We start from the raw sequence: 19038 nt of genomic DNA, 5'->3' as shown, positions 1-19038 counted from the left end.
TAACAACCCAGACCCCTCTTAGCCTTACCTTCAATTCACTTGGATCTATCCAAAGTTTTCATGCTTTCTCTTGTTCAGAACCAGGCAGGGTGTTCAGCATCCACAATGTCTCAGGAGTCCCCTAAACCTAACAGTCTCCTTTATGACCTGCAGGTACCCAGTCTTGGACACAACAAGGATATACCAGGCTCCTCCCAACCCAGGACGCTTTCTGGCTATACAGCTTGGCCCTGGTGGTTACACTCTTTACCACAGCTTATTACAATGTTGTTTTTTTGGTTGTATAAAACCTCAGTTTGACTGTCCCTGGTCTCAGACTTTTGAATGCTTAATGTCTACACCATCCTTGCTGGGTGGCTGGCTCTCATATGGCAATGATATCTCCATGGATATGTCAGCATAAAATATGATTTCTCACAATATCTTATTGTGAATGATAGAAAACGATATTTACAATAAACAATGTTGACAGCTAAGCAGCTTAAACACTGCTTGCATAGGATTTTATAAATGGGCTGTCCATATAATTCCATTTAAAATAATGTCTTATCCATTCTTTCTAATATATTAAATTATTCTTCCACAAACAGGTGGGGGGGGGGGGCGGCTTCATTCTTTGGCAGAACTAAAAGGCCCCCTGCTCAACCTATTGAAATACAGGTCTACAGTAGCTGACCAGGTTGTGATCAGAGCTGTGCAAAAACATCTTCCCAGGTATAAACTGAAAGATGTGAAGAATTCAATAAATTTACTTTTGCAGAGTAATTTGGTTCTTTTACATATTTCAGTCAGGTTAGTTGGGGGGATATTAAACCTAGAGTCAGGTTCAGTTCTTGAAGAGGCTTTCATAAGCTTTATTTAATTTAAATACTGCCAAGATTAAGGGGTAGAGGGATATGCTAAAAGTATCAGTGTTTCCAGTGAATAAAGGTTGACATTCTTGTCACGGTTCTCTCCTTCAGTCTTTGTTGCCTTTACAAATCACTTGTTTTTTTCTGAAAAGTTATCACTGGAAAGACAAGGATCAGATTCTTTGTTTTTGGCTTCTTTGACCAAATTGTAAGTTATATTTCTGGGCACTGCATATGCTGCAGTCTTGCAATTACATGGTGCACTGATTTGCCATTGAAGTAAATGGCATTTTGTTAGTATGGACTGATTCTGGGGGCAGGGGTTCTTATGAGGCAGTGAATTCAGGATAGTGTTCTGCAATCATCTGAAAGCAGAATGTGTTTTTTTTAATCAGACATTGCACTGCCCTACTGGCAAAAAGAGAAAAGATAAGGGTGTTGAGCACTCCTATCATATTTTCTTATGATGATCATCCTGTGCTGTTTTCTTTAAATATGGTTAAAAGGCAAGAGCATATGTGAAGAAACTAGCTTTAGACATCCAGAGATACTTCTCTTACTAGCTCACACTCAAACTGAAGCCAAAGTAATTTGCTGTTTGACACAGAGCCACTCAAAATAACATGTCTCCACCAGATGGCTAAGCTTCAGCAGTCATCAAACAAATGGACTTGAGGCCAATTTTTTCATCCTACTAGATTTCAGAACTCCTCCTAACAACACAAAGCAAAAATTGACTGAGTCATAAAATAGATAATGGACTTCCCATTCCAAATACAGAGCAAGGACAATCATGCTATTAACAGAACTAGTCAGAAAACTTTTATTGAAATGCTTTGGGCCACAGTATAACACCAGTATATTACAACACAAGAGTTACTTTGATTTATAAAAGGTTATAAAAATGTTTCAATAAGTACTGACAGATGTCCCTGATGCGCACATGAAGCCTGAGGGACTGAAGGGCAGTCTAGGCAGCAGAGGCCAAAGGTAAAGGTAAGATGGAAGATGTATGTGTTGAGGAACCAGAGGTGCGGAGATGGCCCATGAAACAGGTACCAAGCTGCACCAGAGCAAAGCTTGTGGATGTGCTGCTGCAAAACCAGCCAGGGCCACAGGTTAGAACCTGGTGGAATTAGAGTGAACCTGCATCCCCCATACTTGCTTCTAAATGCTAGGAAAGACAGCTAGCCTCTGCTGCAAGAGGACACGGAAGGTACTGCTAAAAATGAAAGACTTGGGACATTGGGAAATAAATGGAGAGGGTTAAGACACTGAGGTAGATTCAACATATCGGAGACAGAAGCAATGGGGGCTCAGGTTGCAAATCTGAGGCAAAGGCAAAACTGGCTAGTGCTGTGCTCCCCCAACCCCACCTCCTGTACCTTCCCTACAGTGGCTCCAGCCCCAGCACTGGGGAGGGCAGAACAGCAGCAGCAACACAGAAGCAGCATCTTGAGGTTCATTACTGGTGGAGGAGACATCGTGTATTTTTGCTGCCGACATGCATATTAAGTGGCCAAAACATTGATTTTTTTGGCACATAGTAAAGTATAGAAGGTAATTCAAGTGTCACCTGTTTTGTCAGACTACTTTTTTTAGTTACCACTTAGATGAGGTCCTCACATATCAGACAGAAACAAGTCCTAACTCCCATTCCCCAGGCTCTCACCACTTCACTCAAAAGCAGTGTTGTACAGTAGATTTGTCCCAGATTTTTAGAGTGACTGACAAAATACTATGTATCACTTTGACACAGATCTCTGTTCCAGCAAAGAATGGAATATTTCTCACTGCGTGCTTTCTAAAGCAATTAATAAAAAATTAAAACATTTTAATAAACAAACTGCACTTCAATGGAGAAGGAACTCATAAAAAAACATTTTAATACCGCTGTTCCTCAGCCAAGCATTAAGGAAAATGAATGGATTTTTGTTCTGCTCTTGTTGACATAAATGCACAGTCTGTGACATGTTGCCAGTGATGGTTAGCTACGTTTCTGGCAGCTGATCATCTCATGCACAGTTAGCTGTCTCTGAAGTTGCATCTTCTCAGCCAAAAGGAAACAGCATCCAGATGGCACAAAGAGAGTCAACTGGAAGCTATGAAGTAGTAGTAGTGGCAGGTTATGTGATGTAACTTTTATTGCTTTTGTATTACATGCTGAATATGTCTATTGGGGTGGTCTTGGAAAAATACGGTATCTGCCACTTGGGTTAGTTAGTAGACAAAGCAAGGCAGAAGATGATGGAAAAGGTAGATGACAGTACCTTAAGAATGAATGGAAAATATTAAGCATTGAGAAGAATTAATGTATGGAGCAGTTCAACCAACACTACCTCCTACAAAAAATCAAGGATTTATTAGGGTAGGGAAGTTCCCAATCCTCCATAAGGAGCTATTGTAACCTTTCCAGATCCAAGTTAGAGCAAGAAAGGAGGGAAATGCAAAGGGAAAATATAAAGGGAATCTAAATTCTCAGGGAAAAAGAAAAGGAGGGATGTTTTCCAAAAAGTTTGTTTGCAGAAGAGGAAATATACATGTCTCTCTCTGTTCACAGAGACTGAAAGGATACAGTTGGTTTGGCAAACTTATAAGCTGGAAAAGTCTTCAGAAATCTATAAACACATATAAACACATGCATTTTTTAGAATAAAGTCCAAGTATTTTCAGCCATAGCATAACGAAGGGTGGGGGACTGGGAGAAGCCCAGTAAATGGGAGAGCCAGAATAGAGGTGGGAGGGTGCAAGGTTCCAGACACACAGCAGAGCAGAGGCAGGAGTTCCCTCATCAGCCTCACCCTCCCTCTCCACGACTGATGCTGCTGCAAGGAGAGGTATCACTGACAAACTTAGGGATTTACATGGTTGCTCACCATATAAAACTATGGCAGTTGGGGCAGGGGAGAGTTAACCTGGCTGCTCATGGAAACACCTCTTCCTGCACAAGCATCCTGTCTCCACCCTGCTTCAGGCAGCTGGAGCCTTAAGCCCCCCTGCCACTATTCCAGTAGCAAACCCTAATACCTCTGTTGCCCAGGACGTAACCTCTACCAGCTGCAGCTGATTTCCAGGAAAATAGAGAATATGGGTTTCCAAAAGGAACAAAATAGACATTTTTCCAGCATTCTCTATGCAACCTTCTATCCAGAACCCCTATCCAGAATTTCATCGACTGAGAGAGAAAACACTGGAGTGTCTTGTTTTGAACACTGGCAGGACATCACTAATACAAGAAATATCTACATTTTTATTTACTTGGGTAATCAGTGTTTTTTGCCCCAAAGGCTCTGTGGCAAGTCTGCCATATCCCCTGACTGGTTACCTAAACCTAAACTTTAGGACAGTGATGGACAACCAGCCAGAAGCCAAAACTGCATTCCAGCACAGGCTGATGCAACTCCACTTAATGTAATTCCATAGATAACCTGGGTGATAAGATCTGAAGGGCCTTTAGTTTTTTAAAGTGCAACACAGAAGAACATACAAGCTGTTGGCTTTTTCTTTTTTTCTGGTTAATGGTTTCTACTTTTGTTGCCACAATTGACTGCATCTGCAAATTAGATAATTACAGTTTTAAATGCTGTCATTTCTGCCTATGCCTAATTGTGTTTGCATTTGCAAGCAACTGCAGGAGAGGGGAAATGAGAGAAGTACCTTAAAAATGTAGCCTTTTTTACCCAAAAGGAAAAAAAAGTCCCTTAAGTACAGCACTTCCTTATTGAAGAAAAATAGATGTTGTTTTTACACTATTAATATTTCTGAGTCCAAAAGCCTTAACGAAGATTTGGATGAGCAATGAATTCATCCATACAGTCTTCATTCTTTTTATCGAGTTGTTGGAATCAAAGAGGACAGCTTCAAGCCATCAAGAGGAGACCTATCGTGAGCATCTCAGATGCATGGGCTCTCAAAGGGCAAGCACCTGAACAGGTTTGCACAGTGATTCCTAAGGAGAGTGCCATGAGATACTTTTAATAAGAGCAATATTAGCACCCTTAGGTAGGCAAACACACACACAATTCACAAGATAAGCCCAGAGATTTCAAATAGGAATCAATAATGTCAAAAACATTCTAACCTTTTGTGGTCTTTCTGAGTTCTTTGCAACTACTTTTCCAGGTTCAAAAAATGAGCTAAAGCTAAGAGGTGGGATTTGCCAAGGGGTGTCTTGTGTCCAAGGAGGGGTGTCCTGAGTCAAAAAAATGTAGAACCTCTGGGTTAGCAAATGCCATGCTGTCTTGTCCCAGGTTTTGAGTTAATGCCAGTTGCTCCCAATCAGAAGCCAATGTTGCACTGCTCGAGTTGAAATTTCAGGCAGTCCTTAAAGCATTTCAATTTGGTCCACAGTGGGTATGTCTACATGAGATGCTTTACTGCGCATTAGACTATTCTAATGTGCAATAAAGTGTCATCGTCTACATATGCACAGCACTTACTGTGCAGTAAATCAGGCTAATGCGCTATTTGCCAGTACTAGGAAATATAGGTACTAGATTAATGGTTCATTAGCTACTGTGTAGTAATGCACATGTACATGCTGACCGGAAGAAATTTGCTCCAGGTCAGCCCAGACAGCAAGGGGCCCACGTTTGCCTAGCTAAGCCCCGCAATGTGGGGGGGAGTTGTGCTGGCTGCAGGGCAGCTCTTTCCCCACTACGTGAGGACTGGGACCTGTCCCGACCCCCACATGATCAGGAGAGCTGTCCCAGCAACTGGGACTGCCACATCCAATCTATGTGGGGATCAAGGGAGTCCCAATTACCATGTAGCTGGGAAAGCCATCCCCACTGAGCAGGGATGCTTCTTGCCAGCCACGTGGGGATCCTAATCCTCAGCCACATGGGGAGCTGAGCAGGGATGGCTCTCCCAGCCATGGAAGGTATTGGGAAGGGCCCCTGTGCTCCCTGCCAGCCCCAGGGCTGGCACCTGGGGGAACCTGGAGCTCCCCCTGGCTGGGGCAGAGCAGGGCAGGAAGAAGCCCTGGACTAGGCTGCTCCTGTCAGGTGCAATTTGCTCCTGATGGGACACATGTGTAGATGTGCACCCCGAAGTGCTTTGATAAGCCTGAATTTTGTGTGATATAAATTCAGGCACATTAATTGCACATGTAGATGTATCCAGTGAGTTCTAATACCAGCCTGGTAGTATTCCAAACATTGTGATGGCTTTGGCAATTCTTTGTGGAAGTTCATCATTCATCGTAGCATGCTACAGTACTCCCACAATAGTTACATTTAGGAACTGATTGGAGATCCTGCTCATTAATGCTGGCTTCTGACAATACCTATGGTTTTGCAGGCACAGGGTGATGGAGGATTTTGGTCCCTAAAAGACTAGTAACCAGACCAAAAAGTTAGCATATATTTGCAAAGCTCTCCACCATGGTTTGCAGTTCCTGAGAGACTAATGAGAGACTAAGGCACAATCATCAGCCAACAAAAATTCATGAAGTTAATCAAAGATTATACTCTCTGTTTGAAGTTGCTGAAAATTAAACAAAAACTAACTTTATTAATATACGATGTACAAATGGCTACCTAGCTGGGCTATAAAAGTCCCCTGCACCTTCTGCTCAAGCTGACTGTATGCAAGGATGATGTTTAAGATAGGACAAATGCAGCATTATGACATATTTGTCTTGTTTAAAATGTTCTATAGGCAAACCTACAGATTCTATCAGGCTAAACCAGACTACTTGATAGGTGCTCAGTGCTAATAATGTATTGGATATAATTCTACTTTGAAAAGGATCCCTCTGGTGGACTACCATGAGATATTGGTGTATATTTCTAGTGCTTAATGCATCTTTACTGAAAAGAAACCATGAAAAGAAACCATTCTTTAAATATGAAGCAGCTCTTATGGACATGAAAAAGCCAGCTATTTTGTACAAGACAGAGAATAAATCACATCTTTTTGAAAAGACGATCTTCTGGAAATATGGTTTCAGCCAGGTTCCTCTACCCTCCTGGAATTGTTTCTATTTGGGAACTGCAATACTTATTCTGCTGATAGGTTTTGCCATCTGGACATCTTACAAAACAACCAGTGCACAAATGCCACAACAGAAGAGTTCAGAAAGTTCTTCATGTTTTCAACTGGTAAAAAGAATACAATTTTAGTGTGATATACTTGAAAAGTAATTTTATCACTTGTAGTACTTTATAACGTGTCAGATATATGCAGTAGATAAACATACAGCAAGCCATGTTCTATTACCTACACTGCTTGAATTCTACATTCACATTTTAGGACAGTGATTTAAATAAATTAGAATGAAAGGGATCTTTGGTAAAATGAACACTGAATGACCCTTGAACAAATAAGCTTTCTGTCAGGATTGAAGAAAAAAGAGTTCAGTGACTAAATAACAGGGAAACTATTCCTTGAACACTGGAACTACACAAGAGAAGATGGGAAGCTAAAAGTAGAAGCAAGACTGGAGAGAAAGTACTTCATAACTAACCACCACCAAAGCTGCAAAAAGCTGAATAATTTGGATCACTGCTCTGATCCACTACAACTGTTATTCTCTTCCTAGATTAAGGAAACAGTAAGAAGAGAATCTAGGGAAAGGTGTAGGAACAAAACATAAAGTAAAGAATGAGGAGCAGAAATATAGGTGGCAGCAAGATTATGGAGGACTTTACAAGTGAGGACAAGGTGCCTGAATGTGATGTAGTGTGTATTGTAGATGTAAGGTTAGTGAAAGATTTCAGCAACTGAGGTTGGTAGCAATGAAAGGAAGCTGTGACTAGGACTTCTTTTGGTCTTCTAATCCTTTTCTTCCTTTATACAGGAGACAGGAAGTTGCTCTCAAAGAAGTCAAACAAATGGTAAATATAAAATAACTTCTTAATAGTATAATAATAACAACATATATATAGTCTTTATTGCTTTTACATCAGTAACACTTAAACATAAAAGAGAAACAGCAAGTCTTAAGTTTTCTTGTATTGACTAACTTTGAAACTTGTATTGACAAACTTGTATTGACTAGCTGTTTTAGACAGAACATGATCTGATCTCTTTTTTTTTTAAAGCTTTGTTTTTTATATTAGTAACACTTAGCAACCATTACAGAAGAAATAATAAGATTTACGTTTTCTTGCACTGACTAACTCTGAAATATTGCTTTAAATGGAACATGATATGACCTGATAAAATAAAAGAAGCAAATAACAGATTTGCTGTGTCTTTAAAAATATTTTGGAAAACATAACACCAAACATGCTCAAGTCCACCCTGCCCTGGCTGGGGTTTCCTTGTGAATATAAACATTGCATCTCCAGTGAAGGCCCACTTACAGCGCTTGTAAATGCAACAAATGAAATGAGAGCAATGAATGAAAATAAAGTATTAGGCCATCAACCAAACAGTGAAATGTATTTGTACAAAATGTGTTTAACGATTTTCCCTTAAATTCTTTATGTTTTAGTTAGTTTAGTGGTGGTTTGTAATATAAGATGGAGAAGTGACAGCCGGGTAAACAGTGTCCTTTTAATTCCATATTCTTAATTGGACTTAATGGAAGTAGTATATAGATTAAGCTCTTCCTATTTCAGTAAATTATTTTCTATTTATTGACAGATTCTTGTTCAGTTTTTGGATTAATCAATTCACAATCAATGTCAAGTTATGTCAGGTAGGTAAAGTCTAATCTTAGTTTCCAATTTGGTAAACTTTCTCTTCTTACAGGAGAAACACAGCAAATATTCCTAAATGAACATTCAAGCCTTTTCTCTTTTGCTTACTTTTGCATCATATTTATAAAATACTACCAAGTTGCCCATCAAGAATTACAGGGGATGGGGTGGGGGGGGGGATGGAGCCCAGCATTCCTCCCGTCCTCATCCAGCCCCGCCTCCCCCGTTACTTCGAGCCCAATCCCATTCTCCCCAGCAGTTTGGATCCAAGGCTGCTCCCCCATGTCCTCCCCCCGCTATGGCAGGCCTGACCCCGTCCCCCCCAGCCCTCTCCCCACTGCAGGGGTCCGACCCTCTTGCCCCCTTCCCTCGCACCGCTGCCTCCAAGGAGCAGGAGGGCAGGGGGGAAGCTTGCCTGCCATCCCTCCATCCCCCTTGGGAAGCACCCCATGCTGCTGCCACCTCCAGGGAGCAGGGCTGGGAGGGGAGGGAGTGAGGCCAGCAGCACTGGCCTTGCCCCTTGCCCCATTCCACCCTCTCTGTCCCCGCTGTCATGACAGCACTCAGCCATGCTGCCACCGCCTTCTGTCCGGAATGCTCTTGGAGCACTTTGATTGGCTGCCGAGACAACCAATCAAAGTGCGAATAAAGTGTTACAGACAGACAGACATACTAAGACTTTTATATATATATAGAATTTTGTAATCCACAGTGCTCAAGCAAGTGAAGTATATTAAGGTGGATTATTAATATACAAGGTGAAACATTAATGCGATTAACATGAACCAATTAATGCGTTAATTGCACACATTAACAGCAATTAACTGACAGCCCTAGTTAATACTAAGATGATCTGAACCCAGGAACAAGGATGAGGGAAACATCTTTTACAACAGTACGTAGCAGTTCATAAAGAAAGGCTAGCATTCAAGCTAAGAACCAACAGACTGTTTCAAGACTGCCTGGCACATGAAGAGCAATATACGTCATTAGCATGAATGACTGGTGCCTCCTGAGACTGGGGGAGGCACCATTTGTAGGTGGCAGCGTTGGTGGTGAGTGGGGACCACCCGCAGACGCCAGCAGTGATGCTGGTGGCAGGGGGAGCGGTGGTAAGTGGCAACTGCCTGCAGAAGACAACAGCAGCAGCAACAGCTAATCTCAGGAGGAGCATGTGCCTCCCCTTGGCCCACCCTACGAGTCACCTATGGTCATTAGCCAATAGGGTTACCATACATCCAGGTTTTCCTGGACATGTCTTCTTTTTTGGACCCCTGTGCTGCATCTGGGCAGGTTTTTAAAAAAGAGCAAATGTCCAGGTTTTCTGTTCTCCTGGGCTGGCTGCTTTGGGCTGGGAGCAGCAAGCAAGGTGATTGGCTGTTGGGGGTCATGTGCTCCCAGCATGGGCTCTGGCAAACCAGGGAGGGAGGGGGGAGAAAGAGAGAGAGAGAGAGAGAGAGAGAGAGAGAGAGCCAGAGCAGGTGTACATGCAATGCAGGAGCTGCTCAGGCAGCAGGGCTGGGAAGGGCACAGGCGGCTGTGGATCTGGAGTGAGGGGCACCGGCAGGGCTGGCAGGGGCCATGGATCAGGAGTGAGGGGCATGGGGGAAGGGACAGTTGACTGTGGGTTGTGTGTGCAAGGTACTGGCAGCACCAGGGGGCTGCAGGTCAGGAGTGAAGGGCACCAGCAAGCGCGGGGGGGGGAGCAGGGCACTGCTGTTTGCAAGTGAGGGGCAGCAGCAGGGCTGGGGGGGTGGGGGTGGCTTGTCAGTGAGGGGCAAAGAATGGGCAGGGGCAGCGCACCGGCATGTCGCTGCCCCCCCTCCCCCACCATCGTACTCCCTCCACCCCATGACAGGTGTCGTCTTTTTTGGACCTGGTAACCCTATAAGCCGAGACATCAGACTCAATATCTTGCGGCGAAGATATAGCTTATATTTACTAGTCCATGAGCTTTAACTTTGATACCAAAAAGATCAGCATAAAGATAAAAAGAAACCTTTTAAATTTATACATACTGGTCTTTTTGTTGCAATGAGGTTAACAACAAGTACTTTTGTTTTAGCTTTCTGAAATTTCAGTTTGTGTTTAAACTGCAAATAAAACCAACCTCCCTAGAACATTGGGAGGGGTGCCATGAAACCTGATTAGGGGTGCTATGGTGCAGGTGATGATGTGGCTGCCACAGGCAAGTAAAACTGCCCTGCGTACAGTGCTGAGCTGCATGCACATTTCTGCTGCATTAGAGCTCCCTGTTCCACCCATGCACTCCACCCTGTTTCTGGGAGAAGCATGGGAGAGGTGGACTGGGAAAGGCTATAGCCTGAGCCAGCTCTTCTGCCCTACTTTAGGGTTATCAGAGAGCCCTAAGGCAGGAGAAACGTGTATACATGCTACTGCCTTCCCTGGGCTGGCTGTGCAGCAGGTATGGGGGACAATTTTTACCCGGACCCAGCAGTACCCAGTTAAGTAGCACTGAGGTAAATTGAGACAGCACCAACAGTGGCTCTCAACATCATATGCTGCCACAGTTACCATCCCCCTCACACCATCTGGAGTGCTCCCCTGCCCCTCTGAGCATTCAAACACCACTGCAGCCCCTCACACCACTTGGGTCCCCCTCGCTCACAATCCCTCTTGCTCCCCACACCCTCACACTTCATTTTAGCACAACAGATCCCCCCACCCCCTCAATCCCAAACCTCATCTATGCCTCCCAGCCCCCACCACCCTAATGCCCCAGTCATTCCTTACTCCACACCCCTCTACCCCAAATGCCCCCCCACAAAAAACCCACACATTTATTGGACCTGCTGGTGGGTGAGCAGGGAAACATTACCAGAAATAGATAACAGACAGGATAATTGTAGAAGAAAGGATAGCTTGAGTAGTGGAAAATCAAGGGTTGTTAACATCTACTGAGTGAAGAAATCAGTAGAAATCAGATAATGATAAAGCATGAAGTCAATTGACTCCCTCAACTCTACCTGAATAGAAATGTGGCTGCCCTGCTGGGCAATATCTTTTAAACTTTCAGTGGAGCAGGAATCAAAGGGAGGTTAGACTGCACTCCCAACACCGCCTGTCCCCCCACACCCAGTCTACCCCTTATTATAGGCATTCCATTGCCATTTCTATGAAGATCACACACCTGATATTTTCTTTTGTATAATTCCTGGGGGGAAAATCACTGGAAAGCTGCCTAGATCTTCTTCCAAATAAACTGTTTAATCTGGTTTAGACTGGGATTTTGTCCAGTTACGGAGTCTGGGAAACAAGATACAGCATGTACCCGAGAAAACACAGCAGGAGAGTTGGAGAGAGTGCTTGGAGCTTCTAGGGTGATCCACCCAAGGGATAGTAATTTTGTGCTGGAAAGCTTGTTTAACATCTTTCCAAAATATACAGCTGGTCCAACAAAATATATCACAAAAAACCTTGCTTCGCACTTAGAAAAGGGAGAGATCTTAGAAGTCCAGGCAGTGGCTTATGAGATCTCTAGCAAAGCAGAGTGGTTGAACAGCTGCATACTGAAGGATAAAGGGTGATTCCCCTCTTCAAAAAATATGTTGATAAACAGTATTATGTGAATCTTAAGCATTTTTGCTATATTTTGCCATTCAAAAAAGGAAGGAGTTAGTCAAAGGAGACAACTCTGATTACTGTCATCTTCTCCATTAATTACCTTTGTTTGCACGTGCCAAATTCCAGCATAAGAGTTTCCTGCTCTTGTCTTGGTTGTCTACAAGGCCATCCCAGGTACTGGTCATCTTCTGTGAAATAATTATTAATAAAATAACTCATCAGAGGAACAGGTGTTGAAGGTACTCTGAGTCTATGAAGTGAAATATGGTCTGTATTTATATAGTTTTCAGTTTTGCCCATCCTAGATAAAACTGTACAGCAGAGGCAGATATAGTGGGACTATCTTCCTGAAACTAAAAGTGTATATGAGTTAATGTAAAGGTTTATTATAAAAATCTGAGATTGAATTTTAATAAAAAAGATCAATATTATGAAATAGCAGTTTGGGTAAACTATAATAGATATTCTGGGGTTTGACACTAGTTGTTTCTTATAAAATCTGATTTTATTTTTTTTTCTATTAATGCAACTGAAGCTCAATTTGGTCTCCTTAAATATTATAAAAGAATATGGAGTAGTTATTTTTAACAAACACCCTTTTCTACTCACTATTTTATTATTTTGAAATATACCAATATCTCTGCATTTGTAAGATCTGTCCTCTTACTTTTCAGCAGTTTTGACGCACATTGGGAGACAGGTATAAATGCTTCAGTTAGATACCAAGACCCTGAGAACTGGTATCGGAAAGACTTATGTGAAGAAAGTAAAGATAACAGATTATGTTTTTCTAATACAGAGGACATTCAGCTATGCCACTTATCCAAAGCAACATCATCATCTTTCATGCCATCTCATATAAAAAGCTTGAAACAAGTAACTGGCTCCAGTTATCCCATTGCTTCTACATGCCTGGAGTCCATCCCATTAAAATTAACTTCATTAGTAAAGGCAAGTTCAACAACAGAAAAATCAGGATCAGATATCTCTGACAGTGAAAGTTGTAATTCTTATTCTGAATTACACAACTGCTCCATCCCTGAAGACAGCAACTTTCCTGTGCAAAATCAAGAAAAAAATGTATCATCTAGTCCAGCATTTCCTGAACAGTGTCTTTTAACAAAACAAATGAATCAACTGCAAAATAGATTTATGGCAACAAATAAATTCCAATTCAAAGTTTCCTTAATGGGAAGAAATAACTTCCAAAGCTCATCTTTGGGAAAAAAGAATAATGAATGTTTTCATGTTATGAGGAAATCATTTGCTACCAAAGTAGAAGCAATGCCTGTAACTATTAAACAACCTTGCACTGTCATACAGAAACCAATTGTAAAGCAATCTATTAATGATAAAAAACCCAAAATGGAAACAACTACAATGGTGAAATTTATACATCAAGCTTCTCTTAACCAAGATAATTTTGAAATAAGACAGAAACATCTATTGGCTTACTGGGGAATTCCTCCAAAACAAACAGAGCCCTTAAGAAAAAATATTCCAAAGTCTCCTTCTCTAAATCCAGCAATAAGAACTGCAATACAAGACACAGAACTAAGTAGACCACTTACTCCAGATCAAGTTGTAGAGAAGTCTGAATGTCATCTTAGAAAGAAAAATATTCAGCACAAGTGGGTTTTGGAATTACAGACAGAGAAGTCAACTGATGTCTCCATACCAGGCCCATCTAGAAAAATCAGAATGAAAAATGAAACAGAAGTGAAAAACATAATCAATTTACCATTCAATGAGAAAACCAAATATTGCCTTGAATTCCATATAAAGAAAAAAATAATTAAGGAAACGTGGGGGATTCCCCCCAAAGAGACTGAACCATTAAAAAAATCTACACACTTTGCATCACATTTCCAAGAAAAACTTACGGCCAATTGCTTCACATATAGGAAAAAAGAAACATCAACCATTGTACATGCTAGAAGTTATGAATGTCTTAATTTTCCATATGTACATTTTGCATCAGATGCAAGACCTAGTATTATGTCTGAAGCAAGAAAAATACCGAAAAACGTTTTTGTCAGATCACTTACATCAGAAGAGATTAATAAACTTATTTATCATACAACAGTGAAATCACTACAAGTCAGATTAGGAACACTACCTGCAATGGTTCAAGTATCTTTCAAAGCAGTTTATTTTAATCTAAAAAGACCTCTGACAAAACTGATTCATTATGGTAATAAGCTTAAAAGAGCTAAGGATTTATACCTGCCATTTATAGATCAAGATGCTCTACATCTTATAGATTTTAATGTAAAACACAAATATCTTGTATTCCTTTGGAAACTTCCTACAGTATATAGTGAGTCAATGAAGATGATGATCCCCAACGCCCCATGGACACTTACAAGAATCCAGCCAAGTGGAGCTGTAACAAACATTACAGACAATGAAACTTCATTTTCCTCTGCTAATATGCAAGACAAGTGTATCACACTGAAGAAATCACTATACAGGCAGGCACTGATAATACCACAAGCATGGAACTCATTCAGTCCACCTGCTCTGCAGTCAGATATTAGTGAAAATATATTAGAGGCAGACTTAGAAGTAATTCCAGCAGTCAACAATTCTCCCTCAAACTTAAGGCAAAATATTGAAAAAGATGTAAAGTGGAGTATTTTACAGCAACAGTGCAATATCTGTGGTATAAATGCTGAACAGCAATCAGTAAGTGCCAAATCCCAAATGAATAACCATCCAGAAGAATCTTTCTATCAAAAAGTGTCTACCTCTGCCTCAAGAGCCCACAGAGGTCATGACAGAAAAGGAAAGCATTCAAATAAAACTAAAAGAATATTTAGCTACCCTGTGGCTTCCATTACAAGAACAAGTATATATCTAGAGCTAGAAAATAAGAAAGAAAAACTTAATGTACACTTAAATAAAAAAATGAAAAGGAATTTGGAATTACCGCTAGCAGGTAGTCCAGAATTTTGTAACATTGACAAGGCTGCAGAAAGAAAAAAGAAAATAACCTTGGATCAAAATCATGACACTCACTCAAATTCTCATGGAAAGACTGAAGAGGGAAAACCTTTTTGTTATGTATGTATGTCTTCAAATAAGTCAGATTCCACACACAAGACTGTCTATTGGACCCTTCCAAAAAGTGTAATGGAAAAGAATGGGTACAAAGCCCCCCAAGTAATAAAGATTGAGAATAAATATAACAGTAAAAGATCATCTCACAAGTAAATGAAGTGACTGCAGTTCAGGTTTGCTCTGTTTCTCATAGATAAAATAAAAAGTTGAGTTAAATAAAAAAGGAGTTCCAGAAGTCTTACAAAATATGACACGCCAGTTTAAACATGAGGGAAATATAATCCTTCAAAACCCTTCTAAACTAGGTTACAAGCATCTAACATATCAAACACCTTAATCTCCTCCTATCATATTTCAAAACCTGTTCAACTTTGAATTCCCTATTATATAATACACAGCAAGAAAAACAAATTATGCCAAGGAATGCCTCAGTGCCCTCCCCCCTTCCCAACTCTCCTGCCTGCTTCCTCATCCTTTCACTTAACATTGCACCTGTTTTTGTTGTCATCTCCATTGCCGTCACATAGAATCATTTTTTTTGGAAAATTTTTCATGTTCCAGGTCAAATTAGCCAGATCAAATCTGAATCCATTTGAATCATTCAAGAACCGTATGTGGCCCTGCTACCAGCAAGTATCTTCTACTCTAGCCTGGGGCTTCAGATACTTCCAAATCTTTGGCAGGCATCCTACATGTAGGCCCAAGCCCAGAGGCTTGGGGTTCGGATGTCCCCGAGCTTTGCTTGCCTTCAGCCATATGGCTGCAGAAGCAACCTAGAGAGGAGTCTCCCATTTCCATAAAGTCAGCATGTAGCTGGAGGTCCTGAAGGATTGCGAGAAATTGATGAAAGCGGTAAGGAAGAGAGACAGGATGGTGCTGGTGGGAACCTTCACTGAAGGACAAGTGAAGGTGTGGGGAGTGGCGGTGGGTAAACAACTAAAAGGTGAACGTGCTGACCTAGCATGGATGGTTGTAAGAAATATCTTGCCAATGAAAGAGGTGCAACACAGTTGAGGCTTGATGAGCATATTTAGGTGCCCAAGGGAGAGGTGTGGGCAAAAAGAAACAGTGGAACATGTTTTGGGAGTATACATTTGCAAAGGGGGTATGGGAAAGGGCCCACTGCTTTCTGAGTGTCACCAAAATAAACCTGTAAGCCCGAGAGATGGTTCTAAACAGACTCAGACCAAAGGGACTGGACGAAACATTATTAAGGACTTCATTAGTATGTTTAAAACTAGTTTATGGAAAGTTAGAAACCTCTGGGTTTTAAGGGATTGGTTTTCATTGAAAGAGGTTTTCATTGAGAGCAGCTGGGGCTGCGTGAACTGAAATACTACATCGATTGGAACAAGGAAAAGATCAGAGAAGAAATGGAGAAAAAAGGACTGGACTTATTTCACTGCACCAACAGACAGGACTGATGAGAGGGGCAGAGTTTCAGGTGGTTGCTGAGGTAATTGTTTTTCGGGGATTTGAAGAAAGAGTCCTGCAACTGTTTTTTTGTGAGAGGTTGATATATGTCATTTAAGATATGCAGTTGTATGGTTTTGAATATGTAATCATTTTTACAATATGTGAAGCTTTGTAAGTGTATGTTGGTAAGTGTGTTACCAATAAAATTTATTTAAAAAAATAGGCATGGCTTTTCATGGCTTCTTGGCCTTTGGCTAAGATCAAGTGAGACTGGGGGCAATTGCATCCCAAGGCCTGTGAGCCCGGGCTTGTACATATGATATCTGTCTGGATTTGGGGAATATCCAAAGCTCCAGACCAATGAGTTTGGAAGGGAGGATACTTGCCTGGTGGTAGAGTCGCACAGACTTGCTGACTGAGCAAAGAGCTTAGTTAAATTTTGGAACTTCACTGTTGGGCTTTGCCCAATTGAATCTGGAACTGATCTGGCCCTTGAAACAAAATTTTTGAAAAGTGGCAGGTCCCTATCAGCATGTTTGCCCAATATGGGCCATGTGTTTTTAGTCATGCTCAGTGTTGGCTGCATTTAATCAGCTTCATAGTTGGTTTCCATTGCTGAGCACATGCTGCTTTTGGCAGCAGTTTAACGACAGACAGTGTATTTAGTGAGATTTTCCTGCATTTGATTATAAGATGAGGGGCTTTTTTCCCCCATGCCAATTGGAAGGAAAAACCTCATCTTGTATTTGAGTAAATACAGTATATCCAAAGTGTGGTATATTTTGAGGAGCCAAGCATATACTAAGCATAACTAACCCCACCAAAAATTGGGTGGAATCTTATTTCATCAGCTAAAACAATTAAGTGATGCTTAAACACCACTTAGCTGGCTAGCTATCCAGATTCAATTCTATGTCATTTTTTCCAATAACTGAATCACACTTACCCAGCAAAATGCATGACCCTGCTACACCTTTGCCAGTTCATTTGCACCTGTGACCACTGCGCATATTCTAGAGATCCTATTCCTCTTCAGAGGCATGCAGCAGCCTTTTACACCCTAGGGCTAGTCTATTCCATTCTTCTGGATAACTAGTGGCTTCCCTAAGCCTGACTAGTTAAAAAAAAATGTAGTTGTACAAAACACATGACTAATAAGACGTAGCTGCTTGTAGCAAGTGCTGCTGCTGCTTTGGGTTATCACCAATTTGAACATGGACTGTAAATAAAGCCCCTTGGGGCCCTCTGACAATTGTAGGCGAAGCAGCAGGCAGACTGGGTGTGAGCCAGGCACGGTGAGACAATTTGCAGGGGGGACCTCTGAGAAAGCAAAAAGGATAGTGTTGGTCAGTCAGCCTCGGCCCTGCTCTTGGGGCTGTTGCTTGCGTCTCTGCACTTGGAATTGCAGTTACCCTGTCCGGCCATGTCTCCTCGGTGTATCCCATGAGAGATGCCAAAATGCTGTACAATCACACGCACCAGGTCAGCTGTGGAAAGGGCCACTGGCCCACACCTGGCAGCACATTAGTTCATCCACCAAGATCTCCCTAAACCTCCATGGCTTGTTGCGTTCTGCACAACTGCTATGTGGCGATTCCTCTGCCCGAGGGGGTTAGACAGGTAAGGTGGGGAAGGAGGCAGCAGAGAAGTCTCAACCCTACAACCTAGGGGACCACAAACCCAAGCGGATGTGGAGATGGACAAGGAAGCAGGGAGCACTGTCGCAGCACAGGACAGGCTGGCGGTCGGAGCAGCACCAGAGAGCCTTGCCACCCTGAGCAGGGAGGTGTCCAAGTTGCCTTTTGTGGGCCACAGCCGGAGTCTGAGCGGCAGCGACTGCTAGCCACGGACACGTGCCCTTTACCCTTGCAGACACTGTGCTTGATCCCAACCTGCTACCAGAGGCGTATCTCTAATGCATCAAACCTGCCACCTACCTGACCAAGACCCCCCTTGTGAGTGCCCTGCTGGATGCACATCTTTGCTCACTCACTGCCCCGGTCCTCCACTTCTGCCCACATTTCTGATCCCCACTACCTGGACCTGCTGCTGCACCTCCTCCCAGGCTGCACCACGGGGTGGTACCGCTGCCCCTGCAAACCCCCAGGGCGCGGGCCGGGAACCACTGGTGGCCACACCCCGCCCCTTGACACGGCACGGCACTGTACTGCGGGCACCCGCCCGGGCTGCTCTCAGCGCAGCGGTCATAGGAGGTCCCGAAAGCGCCCACCGCCCTCCCCGCTCGGGACGCAGCAGCGCAGGTCGCCGGTTGCTCCGAGCGAGATGTCCGGCTCCTGCCTAACAGCAGCGACCAACGGTCGTAACGGCGCGCCCGGGCGAGTGCCACTGCTGAGGGGCTCACCAACACCAGACCCTGCCTCGCCGCGCGGCGCCAGCGCCAAATGGCCGCCCGCAGGCAGCGGAGGGGGAGGCGGAGGTGGCTGTGGCGCACGCGCACTCGAGCCATGACGAGG

At 42.7% G+C, this 19038-nt stretch overlaps 1 long non-coding RNA gene across 1 annotated transcript; it reads right to left on the bottom strand.

The window, feature by feature from the left end:
- Nucleotides 1-1650: 1650 nt before the first annotated feature.
- Nucleotides 1651-19007, bottom strand: LOC109284915 (uncharacterized). The gene is made up of 4 exons (XR_009456304.1): nt 18927-19007; nt 13657-13772; nt 12186-12273; nt 1651-6952 (listed from the first exon to the last, which is right to left on the bottom strand). It is a non-coding gene; the product is annotated as an uncharacterized LOC109284915 (long non-coding RNA).
- Between the last annotated feature and the right edge of the window lie 31 nt (nt 19008-19038).

The sequence above is a fragment of the Alligator mississippiensis genome, chromosome 13 (assembly GCF_030867095.1).
Source record: "Alligator mississippiensis isolate rAllMis1 chromosome 13, rAllMis1, whole genome shotgun sequence".
NCBI lineage: Eukaryota > Metazoa > Chordata > Crocodylia > Alligatoridae > Alligator > Alligator mississippiensis.
Note: the sequence above shows the minus strand (reverse complement) of the source record. Positions and strands in the feature narration are given on the sequence as shown.